This window comes from Oncorhynchus nerka, linkage group LG14 (genome assembly GCF_034236695.1).
Source record: "Oncorhynchus nerka isolate Pitt River linkage group LG14, Oner_Uvic_2.0, whole genome shotgun sequence".
Taxonomy (NCBI): Eukaryota; Metazoa; Chordata; class Actinopteri; order Salmoniformes; family Salmonidae; genus Oncorhynchus; species Oncorhynchus nerka.
Genome location: NC_088409.1, coordinates 78,612,915 through 78,630,319, shown reverse-complemented (window position 1 = coordinate 78,630,319; position 17,405 = coordinate 78,612,915). Strand labels below are relative to the sequence as shown.

Below are 17,405 nucleotides of genomic sequence, written 5' to 3'. Positions count from 1 at the left end.
GTAGCCCTCCCACCCATCTGTTTCATGTCTCAGGTAGCCCTCCCACCCATCTGTTTCATGTCTCAGGTAGCCCTCCCACCCATCTGTTTCATGTCTCAGGTAGCCCTCCCTCCCACCTGCTTCATGTCTCAGGTAGCCCTCCCTCCCATCTGTTTCATGTCTCAGGTAGCCCTCCCACCCATCTGTTTCATGTCTCAGGTAGCCCTCCCACCCATCTGCTTCATGTCTCAGGTAGCCCTCCCACCCATCTGCTTCATGTCTCAGGTAGCCCTCCCACCCATCTGTTTCATGTCTCAGGTAGCCCTCCCTCCCACCTGCTTCATGTCTCAGGTAGCCCTCCCTCCCATCTGTTTCATGTCTCAGGTAGCCCTCCCACCCATCTGTTTCATGTCTCAGGTAGCCCTCCCACCCATCTGTTTCATGTCTCAGGTAGCCCTCCCTCCCACCTGCTTCATGTCTCAGGTAGCCCTCCCTCCCATCTGTTTCATGTCTCAGGTAGCCCTCCCACCCATCTGTTTCATGTCTCAGGTAGCCCTCCCACCCATCTGCTTCATGTCTCAGGTAGCCCTCCCTCCCATCTGCTTCATGTCTCAGGTAGCCCTCCCTGCTATCCGTTTCATGTCTCAGGTAGCCCTCCCTCCCATCTGCTTCATGTCTCAGGTAGCCCTCCCTCCTATCCGTTGCATGTCTCTGGTAGCCCTCCCTCCCATCCGCTTCATGTCTCAGGTAGCCCTCCCACCCATCTGCTTCATGTCTCAGGTAGCCCTCCCTCCCACCTGCTTCATGTCTCAGGTAGCCCTCCCTCCTATCTGTTTCATGTCTCAGGTAGCCCTCCCACCCATCTGTTTCATGTCTCAGGTAGCCCTCCCTCCCATCTGTTTCATGTCTCAGGTAGCCCTCCCACCCATCTGCTTCATGTCTCAGGTAGCCCTCCCACCCATCTGCTTCATGTCTCAGGTAGCCCTCCCACCCATCTGTTTCATGTCTCAGGTAGCCCTCCCTCCCACCTGCTTCATGTCTCAGGTAGCCCTCCCTCCCATCTGTTTCATGTCTCAGGTAGCCCTCCCTCCCACCTGCTTCATGTCTCAGGTAGCCCTCCCACCCATCTGCTTCATGTCTCAGGTAGCCCTCCCACCCATCTGTTTCATGTCTCAGGTAGCCCTCCCTCCCACCTGCTTCATGTCTCAGGTAGCCCTCCCTCCCATCTGTTTCATGTCTCAGGTAGCCCTCCCACCCATCTGTTTCATGTCTCAGGTAGCCCTCCCACCCATCTGCTTCATGTCTCAGGTAGCCCTCCCTCCCATCTGCTTCATGTCTCAGGTAGCCCTCCCATCTGTTTCATGTCTCAGGTAGCCCTCCCTCCTATCCGTTTCATGTCTCAGGTAGCCCTCCCTCCTATCCGTTTCATGTCTCAGGTAGCCCTCCCTCCCATCTGCTTCATGTCTCAGGTAGCCCTCTCTCCTATCCGTTTCATGTCTCAGGTAGCCGTCCCTCCCATCTGCTTCATGTCTCAGGTAGCCCTCCCTCCCACCTGCTTCATGTCTCAGGTAGCCCTCCCTCCTATCTGTTTCATGTCTCAGGTAGCCCTCCCACCCATCTGTTTCATGTCTCAGGTAGCCCTCCCACCCATCTGCTTCATGTCTCAGGTAGCCCTCCCACCCATCTGCTTCATGTCTCAGGTAGCTCTCCCACCCATCTGTTTCATGTCTCAGGTAGCCCTCCCTCCCATCTGTTTCATGTCTCAGGTAGCCCTCCCTCCCACCTGCTTCATGTCTCAGGTAGCCCTCCCTCCCACCTGCTTCATGTCTCAGGTAGCCCTCCCTCCCACCTGCTTCATGTCTCAGGTAGCCCTCCCTCCCATCTGTGTCATGTCTCAGGTAGCCCTCCCTCCCATCTGCTTCATGTCTCAGGTAGCCCTCCCTCCCACCTGCTTCATGTCTCAGGTAGCCCTCCCTCCCACCTGCTTCATGTCTCAGGTAGCCCTCCCTCCCATCTGTTTCATGTCTCAGGTAGCCCTCCCTCCCATCTGTTTCATGTCTCAGGTAGCCCTCCCACCCATCTGCGTCATGTCTCAGGTAGCCCTCCCTCCCATCTGCTTCATGTCTCAGGTAGCCCTCCCTCCCATCTGCTTCATGTCTCAGGTAGCCCTCCCACCTGCTTCATGTCTCAGGTAGCCCTCCCTCCCACCTGGTTCATGTCTCAGGTAGCCCTCCCTCCCACCTGCTTCATGTCTCAGGTAGCCCTCCCTCCCACCTGCTTCATGTCTCAGGTAGCCCTCCCTCCCATCTGCTTCATGTCTCAGGTAGCCCTCCCTGCTATCTGTTTCATGTCTCAGGTAGCCCTCCCACCCATCTGCTTCATGTCTCAGGTAGCCCTCCCACCCATATGCTTCATGTCTCAGGTAGCCCTCCCTCCCACCTGCTTCATGTCTCAGGTAGCCCTCCCTCCCATCTGTGTCATGTCTCAGGTAGCCCTCCCTCCCATCTGCTTCATGTCTCAGGTAGCCCTCCCTCCCACCTGCTTCATGTCTCAGGTAGCCCTCCCTCCCACCTGCTTCATGTCTCAGGTAGCCCTCCCTCCCATCTGTTTCATGTCTCAGGTAGCCGTCCCTCCCATCTGCTTCATGTCTCAGGTAGCCCTCCCACCTGTTTCATGTCTCAGGTAGCCCTCCCTCCTATCTGCTTCATGTCTCAGGTAGCCCTCCCACCCATCTGTTTCATGTCTCAGGTAGCCCTCCCACCCATCTGTTTCATGTCTCAGGTAGCCCTCCCTCCCACCTGCTTCATGTCTCAGGTAGCCCTCCCTCCCATCTGTTTCATGTCTCAGGTAGCCCTCCCACCCATCTGTTTCATGTCTCAGGTAGCCCTCCCACCCATCTGCTTCATGTCTCAGGTAGCCCTCCCACCCATCTGCTTCATGTCTCAGGTAGCCCTCCCACCCATCTGTTTCATGTCTCAGGTAGCCCTCCCTCCCACCTGCTTCATGTCTCAGGTAGCCCTCCCTCCCATCTGTTTCATGTCTCAGGTAGCCCTCCCACCCATCTGTTTCATGTCTCAGGTAGCCCTCCCTCCCACCTGCTTCATGTCTCAGGTAGCCCTCCCTCCCATCTGTTTCATGTCTCAGGTAGCCCTCCCACCCATCTGTTTCATGTCTCAGGTAGCCCTCCCACCCATCTGCTTCATGTCTCAGGTAGCCCTCCCTCCCATCTGCTTCATGTCTCAGGTAGCCCTCCCATCTGTTTCATGTCTCAGGTAGCCCTCCCTCCTATCCGTTTCATGTCTCAGGTAGCCCTCCCTCCTATCCGTTTCATGTCTCAGGTAGCCCTCCCTCCCATCTGCTTCATGTCTCAGGTAGCCCTCTCTCCTATCCGTTTCATGTCTCAGGTAGCCGTCCCTCCCATCTGCTTCATGTCTCAGGTAGCCCTCCCTCCCACCTGCTTCATGTCTCAGGTAGCCCTCCCTCCTATCTGTTTCATGTCTCAGGTAGCCCTCCCACCCATCTGTTTCATGTCTCAGGTAGCCCTCCCACCCATCTGCTTCATGTCTCAGGTAGCCCTCCCACCCATCTGCTTCATGTCTCAGGTAGCTCTCCCACCCATCTGTTTCATGTCTCAGGTAGCCCTCCCTCCCATCTGTTTCATGTCTCAGGTAGCCCTCCCTCCCACCTGCTTCATGTCTCAGGTAGCCCTCCCTCCCACCTGCTTCATGTCTCAGGTAGCCCTCCCTCCCACCTGCTTCATGTCTCAGGTAGCCCTCCCTCCCACCTGCTTCATGTCTCAGGTAGCCCTCCCTCCCACCTGCTTTATGTCTCAGGTAGCCCTCCCTCCCATCTGTGTCATGTCTCAGGTAGCCCTCCCTCCCATCTGCTTCATGTCTCAGGTAGCCCTCCCTCCCACCTGCTTCATGTCTTAGGTAGCCCTCCCTCCCACCTGCTTCATGTCTCAGGTAGCCCTCCCTCCCATCTGTTTCATGTCTCAGGTAGCCCTCCCTCCCATCTGTTTCATGTCTCAGGTAGCCCTCCCACCCATCTGCGTCATGTCTCAGGTAGCCCTCCCTCCCATCTGCTTCATGTCTCAGGTAGCCCTCCCTCCCATCTGCTTCATGTCTCAGGTAGCCCTCCCACCTGCTTCATGTCTCAGGTAGCCCTCCCTCCCACCTGGTTCATGTCTCAGGTAGCCCTCCCTCCCACCTGCTTCATGTCTCAGGTAGCCCTCCCTCCCACCTGCTTCATGTCTCAGGTAGCCTCCCTCCCACCTGCTTCATGTCTCAGGTAGCCCTCCCTCCCATCTGTGTCATGTCTCAGGTAGCCCTCCCTCCCATCTGCTTCATGTCTCAGGTAGCCCTCCCTCCCACCTGCTTCATGTCTCAGGTAGCCCTCCCTCCCACCTGCTTCATGTCTCAGGTAGCCCTCCCTCCCATCTGTTTCATGTCTCAGGTAGCCCTCCCTCCCATCTGTTTCATGTCTCAGGTAGCCCTCCCTCCCATCTGCTTCATGTCTCAGGTAGCCCTCCCTCCCACCTGCTTCATGTCTCAGGTAGCCCTCCCACCCATCTGTTTCATGTCTCAGGTAGCCCTCCCACCCATCTGTTTCATGTCTCAGGTAGCCCTCCCACCCATCTGCTTCATGTCTCAGGTAGCCCTCCCTCCCATCTGTTTCATGTCTCAGGTAGCCCTCCCACCCATCTGCTTCATGTCTCAGGTAGCCCACCCTCCCATCTGCTTCATGTCTCAGGTAGCCCTCCCTCCCATCTGCTTCATGTCTCAGGTAGCCCTCCCTCCCATCTGCTTCATGTCTCAGGTAGCCCTCCCACCTGCTTCATGTCTCAGGTAGCCCTCCCTCCCACCTGCTTCATGTCTCACGTAGCCCTCCCTCCCACCTGCTTCATGTCTCAGGTAGCCCTCCCTCCCACCTGCTTCATGTCTCAGGTAGCCCTCCCTCCCATCTGCTTCATGTCTCAGGTAGCCCTCCCTCCCACCTGCTTCATGTCTCAGGTAGCCCTCCCTCCTATCTGCTTCATGTCTCAGGTAGCCCTCCCTCCCACCTGCTTCATGTCTCAGGTAGCCCTCCCTCCCACCTGCTTCATGTCTCAGGTAGCCCTCCCTCTCATCTGCTTCATGTCTCAGGTAGCCCTCCCTCCCATCTGCTTCATGTCTCAGGTAGCCCTCCCTCCTATCTGCTTCATGTCTCAGGTAGCCCTCCCTCCTATCTGCTTCATGTCTCAGGTAGCCCGCAAAATCCAGCATGGAAATAATGTAAGAATTGACTACTACATGCCATATTTAAATGAGTCTCATGTGGCCACGTATTGAAACGGTCCGTGCCATGGTGAAACTTGCACTCCTGTAAAATAATTGGATAGTGCAACTTGCATTCAGCCAACCAGAAAAGCAAGTAAAAGTAATTCAGGCCTTCTTGAAAGTCAGGATAATAGTCAGGATAGTGTCCTGCAAAGATATATTATTTTGAAGTTAAACAAATATATATTTAGCAATTAACTGTATTGTGGAGTTTTATAGTTGTGTACCTTCTAAGTTATTAGTCAATCATTTATTTTAAATACATTGTTTTCATCATCTTTTGCCAAATAAACCTGGGTCAATGGAAACCTGCATAGTGATGTCCTCAAAGTGGAACATTTTATTTTAAACATTTCACCAGCAGCCAAGAGGTGGCAGTAGTGAAAACCACAAATAATATAATACACCAACTTCATAAACACAAAACAGCAGCACTGAATACAGATATATTGGCACACAAACCTTTTCCAAACTGTTAATGACAGCAAGTTGGGCAGGTTTCTTCAGGGCTTTGAATTTGAATACCGTTTCTGAGAGGACGCAGTGAAAAGTAATAGAGTATTAGCAAAAAACATCAAAATACACAGAATCCAGGAGTTTAAAAATACATGAAGTATGACATACAGGGAATTGAGTGAGTAGCTACCTTGGAGCAGTCTTTTAAGTTTGAAGCAGTCCACATTGATGTACTGCATGAGCTCTATATCATGGACATCCACAGTGTCTTCTGAACAGACTGTCAGCTCCTGCAACCTGGGGGAGAACACAATGGATAAGGAATTTTAAACACAGCCAGGGAACAAGTTTGTCCTGTCAAACATGATATCCTGAGATTTTATTCTACCACAGCTTCTCATTAGAAAGGAGGGAAAGAAGAAGGCGTGGACAATAGGGAAAAGAGGACAGCCTTGTAGAGCCTGGCTTTTTGACATCCCATCTTCCTTCAAGACAGAACACTGACATGTGGATCAATGATGTGAAACGTTCAGAATGTTGCAGATAGAAACGTTGCCCCTGACGAATGATGTGGAGGTCTGTCTCAATTCTTCCAACTTACAGTGCATTTGGAAAGTATTCAGACCCCTTAAAGTTTTCTACAGCCTTATTCTAAAATGGATTAAATTGTCCCGTCCCCCCCGAATCAATCTACACACAATGCCGCACAATGGCAAAGCAAAAACTGTTTTTTAGAAATGTCTCACATTTACATAAGTATTCAGACCCTTTACTCAGTACTTTGTTGAAGCACCTTTGGCAGTGATTACAGCCTTGAGTCTTCTTGGGTATGACACTACAAGCTCGGCACACCTGTATTTGGGGAGTTTCTCCCATTCTTCCCTGCAGATCCTCTCAAACTCTGTCAGGTTGGATGGGGAGCGTCGCTGCACAGCTGTTTTCAGGTCACTCTGGAGATGTTCGATCGGGTTCAAGTCCGTGCTTTGGCTGGGCCACTCAAGGACATTCAGAGATTTGTATTGAAGCCACTTCTGCGCTGTCTTGACTGTGTGCGAATGGTCGTTGTCCTGTTGGAAGGTGAACCATCGCCCAAGTCTGAGGTCCTGATCAGATTTTCATCAAGGACCTCTGTACTTTGCTCCGTTCATCTTTCCCTCGATCTTGACTAGTCTCCCAGTCCCTGCCACTGAAAAACATCCCCACAGAATGATGCTGCCTCCACTCTTCACCGTAGGGATGGTGCCAGGTTTCCTCCAGATGTGACGATTGGCGTTCAGGCCAAATAGGTCAATCATGGTTTCATCAGACCAGAGAATCTTGTTTCTCATGATCAGAGTCCTTTAGGTGCCTTTTGGCAAACTCCAAGCAGGCTGTCATGTGCCTTCTCCACTTATGAACTCCAGAGCTCTGTCCGAGTGAACATCGGGTTCTTGGTCACCTCCCTGACCAAGGCCCTACTCCCCTGATTGCTCAGTTTGGCCGGGCTGCCAGATATAGGAAGAGTCTTAGTGGTTTCAAACTTCTTCCATTTAAGAATGATGGAGGCCACTGTGTTCTTGGGGACATTCAATGCTGCAGACATTTGTTGGTACCCTTCGCCAGATCTGTGTCTCGAAACAATCCTGTCTCGGAGTTCTACAGACAACTCCTTCGACCTCACAGCTTGGTTTTTGTTCTGACATGCACTGTCAACTGTGGGACCTTATATAGACAGGTGTGTGCCTTTCCAAATCATGTCCAATCAATTGAATTTACACAGCAGAACTCCAATCAAGTTGTAGAAACATCTCAAGGATGATTAATGGAAACAGGATGCACTGGAGCTCAATTTCAAGTCTCATAGTAAAGGGGCTGAATACTTCTGTAAATAAGGTATTTGTTGTTTTTTTTGTCATTATGGGCTTTTGTGTGTAGATTGATGAGAATAAGGCCGTAAATTAACAATGTGGAAAAAAGGGGTCTGAATACTTAGCAAATGCACTGTATGTTGTGTGGAAAGACATTTCATTTGTAAGTACTGAAATTATAAGTTGTCATGGTAAACTTGTTGCTCATGAGAGGCTGCAAATATTAACCACATTTCATGACAATAACTCAAAAGTGATAGGAAATATGCTTGTTCAAAGTTTGGAATTTCAGTTGATTACTATAGCACCCCACTTGGGCCAATCAGTATCATTTTATAAATGTCAGATCTCTATAGCTGGATGTATCATTCATCGTAGTGACGAACGTACGGAGACAGATCCACAGTGCCCTCCCCAATTTCATCATGAGGGAAAATGAACCTAATAGAACAATAAAACAGGGAATCCTGATCGCACTCTTTACTTTCTATAACGTTGCACCATCCTGAACATCCTGGGTGGGGAGGGAGGGATTTCGTTCATGACTGGGCTAACAGTTCAGTCACGGTGACCTTGTCCATGACTGGCTGCTAAACGGAATTGCTTAGGTACACAAACAAGTTAACTTCTCATATGACATGAGCAGGAATGGGGGCACAAACATCATTATGACTTCTGAGGGCATAAAATAATTTGTAATATTACACTTCTGGGAAAATCAGGTCTAGTGGAACTTTTTAAAAGACAAATGCATTTTTTGACAAAAGACAATAAACGTAGATCAATTGCCATGGACCTTGGAAGAACAACAGGGTGGGCAGGCTATTGTTCCAGCCCTGTACTAACACACCTGTTCAACTGCTCATCAACAGTGACATTGACACAGAATTAGCCAACACACTCTGTAGCTCCTCAGGATCAGGCATTACCTGGTGGAGATGCGGCTGAAGACGGCATTGAAGTTGTTGCAGCTGAGGGAGAAGAGGACCCCTGAGGCGGAGGCACGGAGTTCTGCAGCGTGCTGGTGGCCCTCGCGGTACGTGTGGATGAAGTGACAGATCTCAGGCAGCAGCTGCTTTACCAGCATGGTCTCATCCAGGCGTAGGCAGTCCTTGGATTGCTGGGGGGACAGTGGGAAGAGGAAGACATAGAAAAAGAGAAGGAAAACCATGAGAGGAAAGTATGTGTGCAAGCTGGATTCTTTAGGTTATCTGAGAAAACAAGGAGTGCTTTTCAGGTTATCAGTGGCAACTTCTCACATACAGTCGTGGCCACAAGTTTTGAGAATGACAGAAATAATAATTTCCACAGGTGTTACTATGGAATACTGAAGCATAATTACAAGCATTTCATAAGTGTCAAAGGATTTTATTGACAATTACATGAAGTTGAGTCAATATTTGCAGTGTTGACCCTTCTTTTTCAAGACCTCTGCAATCCACCCTGGCATGCTGTCAATTAACTTCTGGGCCACATCCTGACTGATGGCAGCCCATTCTTGTCCATTCGAGTCTTCGCCTCACTGCACTCACACCTGCCTGCTGCCATTCCTGAGCAAGCTCTGTACTGGTGGTGCCCTGATCCCGCAGCTGAATCAACGTTAGGAGACAGTCCTGACGCTTGCTGGACTTTCTTGGGCGCCCTGAAGCCTTCTTCACAACAATTGAACCACTCTCCTTGAAGTTCCTGATGATCCGATAAATGGTTTATTTAGGTGCAATCTTACTGCCAGCAATATCCTTGCCTGTGAAGCCCTTTTTATGCAAAGCAATGATGACGGCACGTGTTTGCTTGCAGGTAACCATGGTTGACAGAGGAAGAACAATGATTCCAAGCACCACCCTCCTTTTGAAGCTTCCAGTCTGTTATTCAAACTCAATCAGCATGACAGAGTGATCTCCAGCCTTGTCCTCGTCAACACTCACACCTGTGTTAACAAGAGAATCACTGACATGATGTCAGCTGGTCCTTTTATGGCAGGGCTGAAATGCAGTGGAAATGTTGTTTGGTGATTTAGTTCATTTGCATGGCAAAGAGGGACTTTGCAATCAATTGCAAATGCATCTGATCACTCTTCATAACATTCTGGAGTATATGCAAATTGCCATCATACAAACTGAGGCAGCAGACTTTGTGAAAATGTATGTCATTCTCAAAACTCTTGGCCACGACTGTACTTTGGATTTATCCAGCTGGATATGCTATACATGTGTGGGTTAAAGTGCCTCTCTTTGGGGCAAAAGCACAGCATGTCCCACCTGGGATTCACCAGCGCTCCCATTGGCTCATTTCCAAAACTCGTTGGGTCAAATTGGAAGCCTCATACCAGGACAGATTCCATACAACTGCATTCAAAACCTGTTGCTCACCCTTATGTAGGAAATAGTCGAACACAAAACAACACAACTACTATACTTCAATTTTAAAACGTAAGATGTCAAATTCAAAACGAGAGTTCCATAGCATCCATGAGGGGAGCAGCTGGGTTCTATCTGACAACATGCACTAATGAAAAACCTATACAGGAAACTTCCGGGAATCCCATTGGAGGCAGTGAAAGCACTAACAAAAGTCAAGGAAACACCTGCAAATGTAATCTTCTGCTGCACAGTTGCAGAACAGATCAGAGCAGAGGCACCTATTTCAGAGGTGAAGAGAAAGCACGACTGAAGGAAGGGGTTTAAGTGTATTAACAGAGGTCTGTCTGGAAAAAACAGAGAGAGACAGAACAGAGATCCAGCCAACCAAAGTAATGCTGACGTTGTGTTGGAAGACCCATAGCGTTTTAGAATATTGGTGCAATAAGAGCCAATATATTGAGGCCAGTGCTCTTGACTGATAATATTCAATAACAGAAAACTGTGAGTTGGGAGGACTAAAAACTCAAATGGAGAACGGTTTATACACAAGCACACACAAACAACTGTAGTGGGATAAGTTAGCAGACCAACTAAAGGTAATGTACGGTGGGATACAGTGGATGCAGACTGTATGGGGGTTTCCTCACCGATGCTAGGCACTTCTCCAGTGTGTCCAGGATAATTAGCTGGGAGAGGTAGAGGTTCTTCTCAGCAGCTTCCCCAAATATACGCTGGAGAGAGAGGTTACAGACACAGATGACACAGTGATTCAGCAAACAACACTTCCAGCCCTTTGTGTGCATCCTACACTTGAGTTGAATTGGAGTTTTCACACAATACACATGCCTACTAGAAGGTAGGGTTTAGAGGTCGACCGATTATGATTTTTCAACGCCTATACCGATTACTGGACCAAGAAAAGCCAATGCCGATTTTTTTATATATATTTTTAAATCGGGTCAATTCTTACACATATGTATATATATATATATAAACCTTGACCGATTTTTTTTTAACAGATTTTTTAAAATCTTATACAGTGGGGAGAACAAGTATTTGATACACTGCTGATTTTGAAGGTTTTCCTACTTACAAAGCATGTAGAGGTCTGTAATTGTTTATCATAGGTACACATCAACTGTGCGAAACGGAATCTAAAACAAAAATCCAGAAAATCACATTGTATGATTTTTAAGTAATTAATTTGCATTTTATTGCATGACATAAGTATTTGATACATCAGAAAAGCAGAACTTAATATTTGGTACAGAAACCTTTGTTTGCAATTACAGAGATCATACGTTTCCTGTAGTTCTTGACCAGGTTTGCACACACTGCAGCAGGGATTTTGGCCCACTCCTCCATACAGACCTTTTCCAGATCCTTCAGGTTTCAGGGCTGTCGCTGGGCAATACGGACTTTCAGCTCCCTCCAAAGATTTTCTATTGGGTTCAGGTCTGGAGACTGGCTAGGCCACTCCAGGACCTTGACATGCTTCTTACGGAGCCACTCCTTAGTTGCCCTGGCTGTGTGTTTCAGGTCGTTGTCATGCTAAAAGACCCAGCCACGACCCATCTTCAATGCTCTTACTGAGGGAAGGAGGTTGTTGGCCAAGATCTCGCGATACATTGCCCCATCCATCCTCCCCTCAATACGGTGCAGTCGTCCTGTCCCCTTTGCAGAAAAGCATACCCAAAGAATGATATTTCCACCTCCATGCTTCACGGTTGGGATGGTGTTATTGGGGTTGTACTCATCCTTCTTCCTCCAAACACGGCGAGTGGAGTTTAGACCAAAAAGCTCTATTTTTGGCTCATCAGACCACATGACCTTCTCCCATTCCTCCTCTGGATCATCCAGATGGTCATTGGCAAACTTCAGACGGGCCTGGACATGCGCTGGCTTGAGCAGCGGTACCTCGCGTGCGCTGCAGGATTTTAATCCATGACGGCGTAGTGTTTTACTAATGGTTTTCTTTGAGACTGTGGTCCCAGCTCTCTTCAGGTCATTGACCAGGTCCTGCCGTGTAATTCTGGGCTGATCCCTCACCTTCCTCATGATCATTGATGCCCCACGAGGTGAGATCTTGCATGGAGCCCCACACCGAGGGTAATTGACCGTCATCTTGAACTTCTTCCATTTTCTAATAATTGCGCCAACAGTTGTTACCTTCTCACCAAGCTGCTTGCCTATTTTCCTGTAGCCCATCCCAGCCTTGTGCAGGTCTACAATTTATCCCTGATGTCCTTACACCCTCTCTGGTCTTGGCCATTGTGGAGAGGTTGGAGTCTGTTTGATTGAGTGTGTGGACAGGTGTCTTTTATACAGGTAACGAGTTCAAACAGGTGCAGTTAATACAGGTAATGAGTGGAGAACAGGAGGGCTTCTTAAAGAAAAACTAACAGGTCTGTGAGAGCCAGAATTCTTACTGGTTGGTAGGTGATCAAATACTTATGTCATGCAATAAAATGCTAATTAATTACTTAAAAATCCTACAATGTGATTTTCTGGATTTTTGTTTTAGATTCAGTCTCTCACAGTTGAAGTGTACCTATTATAAAAAATTACAGACCTCTACATGCTTTGTAAGTAAGAAAACCTGCAAAATCAGCAGTGTATCAAATAGTTGTTCTCCCCACTGTATATATATTTGTAATAATGACAATGCTGAATTAACCCTTATTTTAACTTAATATAATACATCAATAAAATCAATTTAGTCTCAAATAAATGAAACATGTTCAATTTGGTTTAAATCATGCAAAAACAAAGTGTTGGAGAAGAAAGTAAAAGTGCAATATGTGCCATGTAAGAAAGCTAACGTATAAGTTCCTAGCTCAGAACATGAGAACATATGAAAGCTGGTGGTTCCTTTTAACATGAGTCTTCAATATTCCCAGGTAAGAAGTTTTAGGTTGTAGTTATTATAGGACTATTTCTCTCTGTACCATTTGTATTTCATATACCTTTGACTATTGGATGTTCTTATAGGCACTATAATATTGCCTGTAACGGTCGTTGGTGGAAGAAGGTGAGGACCAATGTGCAGCGTGGTAAGTGTTCGTCATATATTTATTAAACCGAGAACACAAAAAAAAATAACAAAGGAGGAACGAAACAGTTCTGAAAGGTGACATACACACAACAGAAAATAATCACCCACGAAACACACGTGGGAAAAGGCTACCTAAGTATGATTCTCAATCAGAGACAACTAACGACACCTGCCTCTGAGAACCATACCAGGCCAAACGCAAAACACAACATAGAAAAAGGGACAACCCACCCAACTCACGTCCCGACCATACTAAAACAAAAGACATAACAAAAGAACTAAGGTCAGAACGTGACATTGCCAGCCTAATCTCAGGAGTTGATAGGCTTGAAGTCATAAACAGCGCTATTGCTTCAAGCAATGCAAAGAGCTGCTGGCAAACGCAGGAAAGTGCTGTTTGCATGAATGCGTATGAGCATGCTGCTGCCTACCACCGCTCAGCCAGACTGCTCTATCAAATCATAGACTTAATTATAATAAACACAGAAATACGAGCCTTGGGTCATTAATATGGTCAAATCCGGAAACTATCACTTTGAAAAAAAAAAGTTTATTCTTTCAGTGAAATACGGAGCTGTTCCGTTTTTTATCTAACGGGTGGCATCCCTAAGTCTAAATATTGCTGTCACATTGCACAACCTTCAATGTTATGTCATAATTATGTAAAATACTGGCAAATTATTTAAGGTCTTTGTTAGGAAGAAATGGTCTTCATACAGTTTGAAACAAACCAGGCGGCCCAAACTGTTGCATATACCCTGACTCTGCTTGCAATGAATGCAAGAGAAGCGACACAATTTCCCTAGTTAACTTTTTATGGCTGCAGGGGCAGTATTGAGTAGCTTGGATGAAAAGGTGCCCATTGTAAACGGCCAGCTCCTCAGTCTCAGTTGCTAATATATGCATATTATTATTAGTATTGGATAGAAAACACTTTAAAGTTTCCAAAACTGTCAAAATATTGTCTGTGAGTATAACAGAACTGATATTGCAGGCGAAACCCTGAGGAAAATCAAAACAGGAAGTGGCTTCTATTTTGAAAACTCCATGTTCCATAGCCACCCTTTGCTGGATTTAAAAGGGATATGAACCAGATTCCTTTTCCTATCGCTTCCTCAAGGTGTCACCAGTCTTCAGACATAGTTTCAGGCTTTTATTTTGAAAAATGAGCCAGAACGATAACATCGCGTCAAGTGGTCACATGAGTTTTGCTCGCGCAACAGACTTTGGATAGGTATTGCTTTTCCCTCTCCTACTGTGAAAGACATTTGCGGTTGATATATTATCGATTATATATTTTAAAAACAACCTGAGGATTGATTATAAAAAACGTTTGACATGTTTCTGTGGACATTATGGAAACTATTTGGAATTTGCCTGCGTTGTCGTGACCGCTATTTCCTGTGGATTTCTGAATATAACGCGCCAAACAAAAGGAGGTATTTTGGATAGAAAAATAATCTTTATGGAACAAAAGGAACATTTGTTGTGTAACTGGGAGTCTCGTGAGTGAAAACATCCGAAGATCATCAAAGGTAAACGATTCATTTGATTGCTTTTCTGATTTTCGTGACCAAGCTTCCTGATGCTAAGTGTACTTCATGTTTTGTCGTGCGATCGATAAACTTACAAACGCTTGGATTGCTTTCACTGAAAAGCATAATTTCGGGGCCTCCCGGGTGGCGCAGTGGTTAAGGGCGCTGTACTGAAGCGCCAGCAGAGTCCCTGGGTTCGCGCCCAGGCTCTGTCGTAACCGGCCACGACCGGGAGGTCCGTGGGGCGACGCACAATTGGCCTAGCGTCGCCCGGGTTAGGGAGGGCTTGGTCGGTAGGGATGTCCTTGTCTCATCGCGCACCAGCAACTCCTGTGGCGGGCCGGGCGCAGTGAGCGCTAGCCAAGGTTGCCAGGTGCACGATGTACCCTCCGACACATTGGTGCAGCTGGCTTCCGGGTTGGATGCGCTCTGTGTTAAGAAGCAGTACGGCTGGTTGGGTTGTGTATCGGAGGACGCATGACTTTCAACCTTCGTCTCTCCCGAGCCCGTACGGGAGTTGTAGCGATGAGACAAGATAGTAGCTACTACAACAATTGGATACCACGAAATTGGGGAGAAAATAAAGGGGTAAAAAATACATTTAAAAGAAGAAAAAAAAGAAACGCATAATTTAACAAAAGGCTAAGCTGTGTTTTCCTATATTGCACTTGTGATTTCATGAATATGAATATTTTTAGTAATATTTATTGAATGTAGCGCTATGCTATTCAGCGGTTGTTGATGACACTTACCCCGTTATTGGGATTGCAGCCATAACAAGTTCATATTGCCTGCTAACATTAAAATAAATTAACTAAATAAGCAGGTTTTAAAGAATATACTTGTATATTGATTTTAAGAAAGGCATTGATGTTTATGGTTAGGTATATTTGTACAACGATTTTTGAAAATTTTGTTAAATCATCACCCGTTTGGCGAAGTAGGCTGTGATTTGATGACAAATGAACAGGCATAGCATTGATTATATGAAACGCAGAACAAGCTAGTTAACTAGTAATATCAGATGTATTGTATTGTTTTTTTTTATAATATAAGTTTAATGCTAGCTAGAACTTACCTTGGCTCCTTGCTGCACTCACATAACAGATGGTCAGCCAGCCACGCAGTCTCCTCGTGAATTGAAATGTAATCGGTGTCCAAAAATGCTGATTACCGACTGTTATGAAAATTAGGGCCGATTTCAAGTTAAATCGGCCATGCCGATTACTCGGTCGGCCTCTAGTAGGGTTGATGACGTGCAATGTAGTGATGCCCATTACTCATGCTAAAGTCAAATAAACAGCTAAGTGTTAAGTTAAAAGCTCCACTTACCATGTTGTTCACATTTTTTAGTATGTTCGTGAGGCCACTGATGACGAGGGAGAACTTGTACTTAGAGATGTTGATGAGACATTCCTTGTTGTGCTCTGTGCTGACTTTGGTGTGGTTGTTCTGATGTCCTGTTTTAACGGGAAGCTAAGAGAAAGAAAAACATTTTTTCTAAAGTCACAAGAGAATCTAGCCACGGGTGAACGCGTTAGACAGTGGACCACACAGTGCCTTCGGAAAGTATTCAGACCCCTACATGTTTCCACATTTTGTTACGTTAGTCTTATTCTAAAATGGATTCAATTGTTTATTTCTCAATCTACAGGCTTTTTGAAATATTTGCACATTTATTTTAAAAGTTAAGAACGGAAATTACATTTACATAAGTATCCAGACCTTTTACTCAGTACTTTGTTGAAGCACCTTTGGCAGCAACTACAGCCTCGAGTCTTCTTGGCTATGACGTTAAAAGCTTGGCACACCTGTATTTGGGGAGTTTCTCCCATTCTTCTCTGCAGATCCTCTCAAGCTCTGTCAGGTTGGATGGAGCGCGTCGCTGCAAAACTATTTTCAGGTCTCTCTGGAGATGTTTGATCGGGTTCAAGTCTGGGCTCTGGCTGGGCCACTCAAGGACATTCAGTGACTTGTCCCACTTCTGCGTTGTCTTGGCTGTGTGCTTAGGGTTGTTGTCCTGTTGGAAGTTGAACATTCACCCCAGTTTGAGGTCCTAAGTGCTCTGGAGCAGGTTTTCATCAGGGATCTCTCTGTACTTTGCACCATTCATCTTTCTCTCGATCCTGACTAGTTTCCCAGTCCCTGAAAAATATCCCCACAGCAGGATGCTGCCACCACCATGCTTCACCATAGGGATGGTGCCAGGTTTCCTCCACATTTTTTGGTACCCTTCCCCAGATCTGTGCCTCGACACATTCCTGTCTCGGAGCTCTACAGACAATTCCTTTGACCTCATGGCTTGGTTTTTGCTCTGACATGCACTGGCAACTGTGGGACCTTATATAGACAGATGTGTGCCATTCCAAATCATATCCAATCAATTGAATTTACACAGCTGGACTCCAATCAAGTTGTAGAAACATCTCAAAGATGATCAATGGAAACAGGACGCACCGGAGCTCAATTTCGAGGCTCATAGCAAAGGGTCTGAATACGTATGTAAATAAGGTATTTCTATCGGCCTCCCGAGTAGCGCTTGCGGTCTAAGGCACTGTATCGCAGTGCAAGAGGCGTCACTACAGATCCAGATTTGGTCCCCGGCTGGGAGACCTATGAGGCGGTGCACAATTGGCCCAAAGTCGTCCGGGTTAGGGGAGGGTTTGGCCGGCTGGGATGTCCTTGTCCCATCGCGCTCAAACTCCTTGTGGCAGCCAGGTGCCTGCACGCTGGCTTCGGTCACCAGTTGTACGGTGTTTCCTCCGACATCTTGGTGCTTCTGGGTTAAGCGAGCAGTGTGTCAAGTAGCAGTGCAGCTTGGCGAGGGTCGTGTTTCAGAGGACGCATGGCTCTCG

The 17,405-nt window shown here is 47.1% G+C and overlaps 1 pseudogene; it reads right to left on the bottom strand.

Moving 5' to 3' along the window:
* LOC115141934 (neurofibromin-like) overlaps positions 1 to 17,405 on the bottom strand; it is a 133,926-nt pseudogene that overhangs the window by 103,144 nt on the left and 13,377 nt on the right.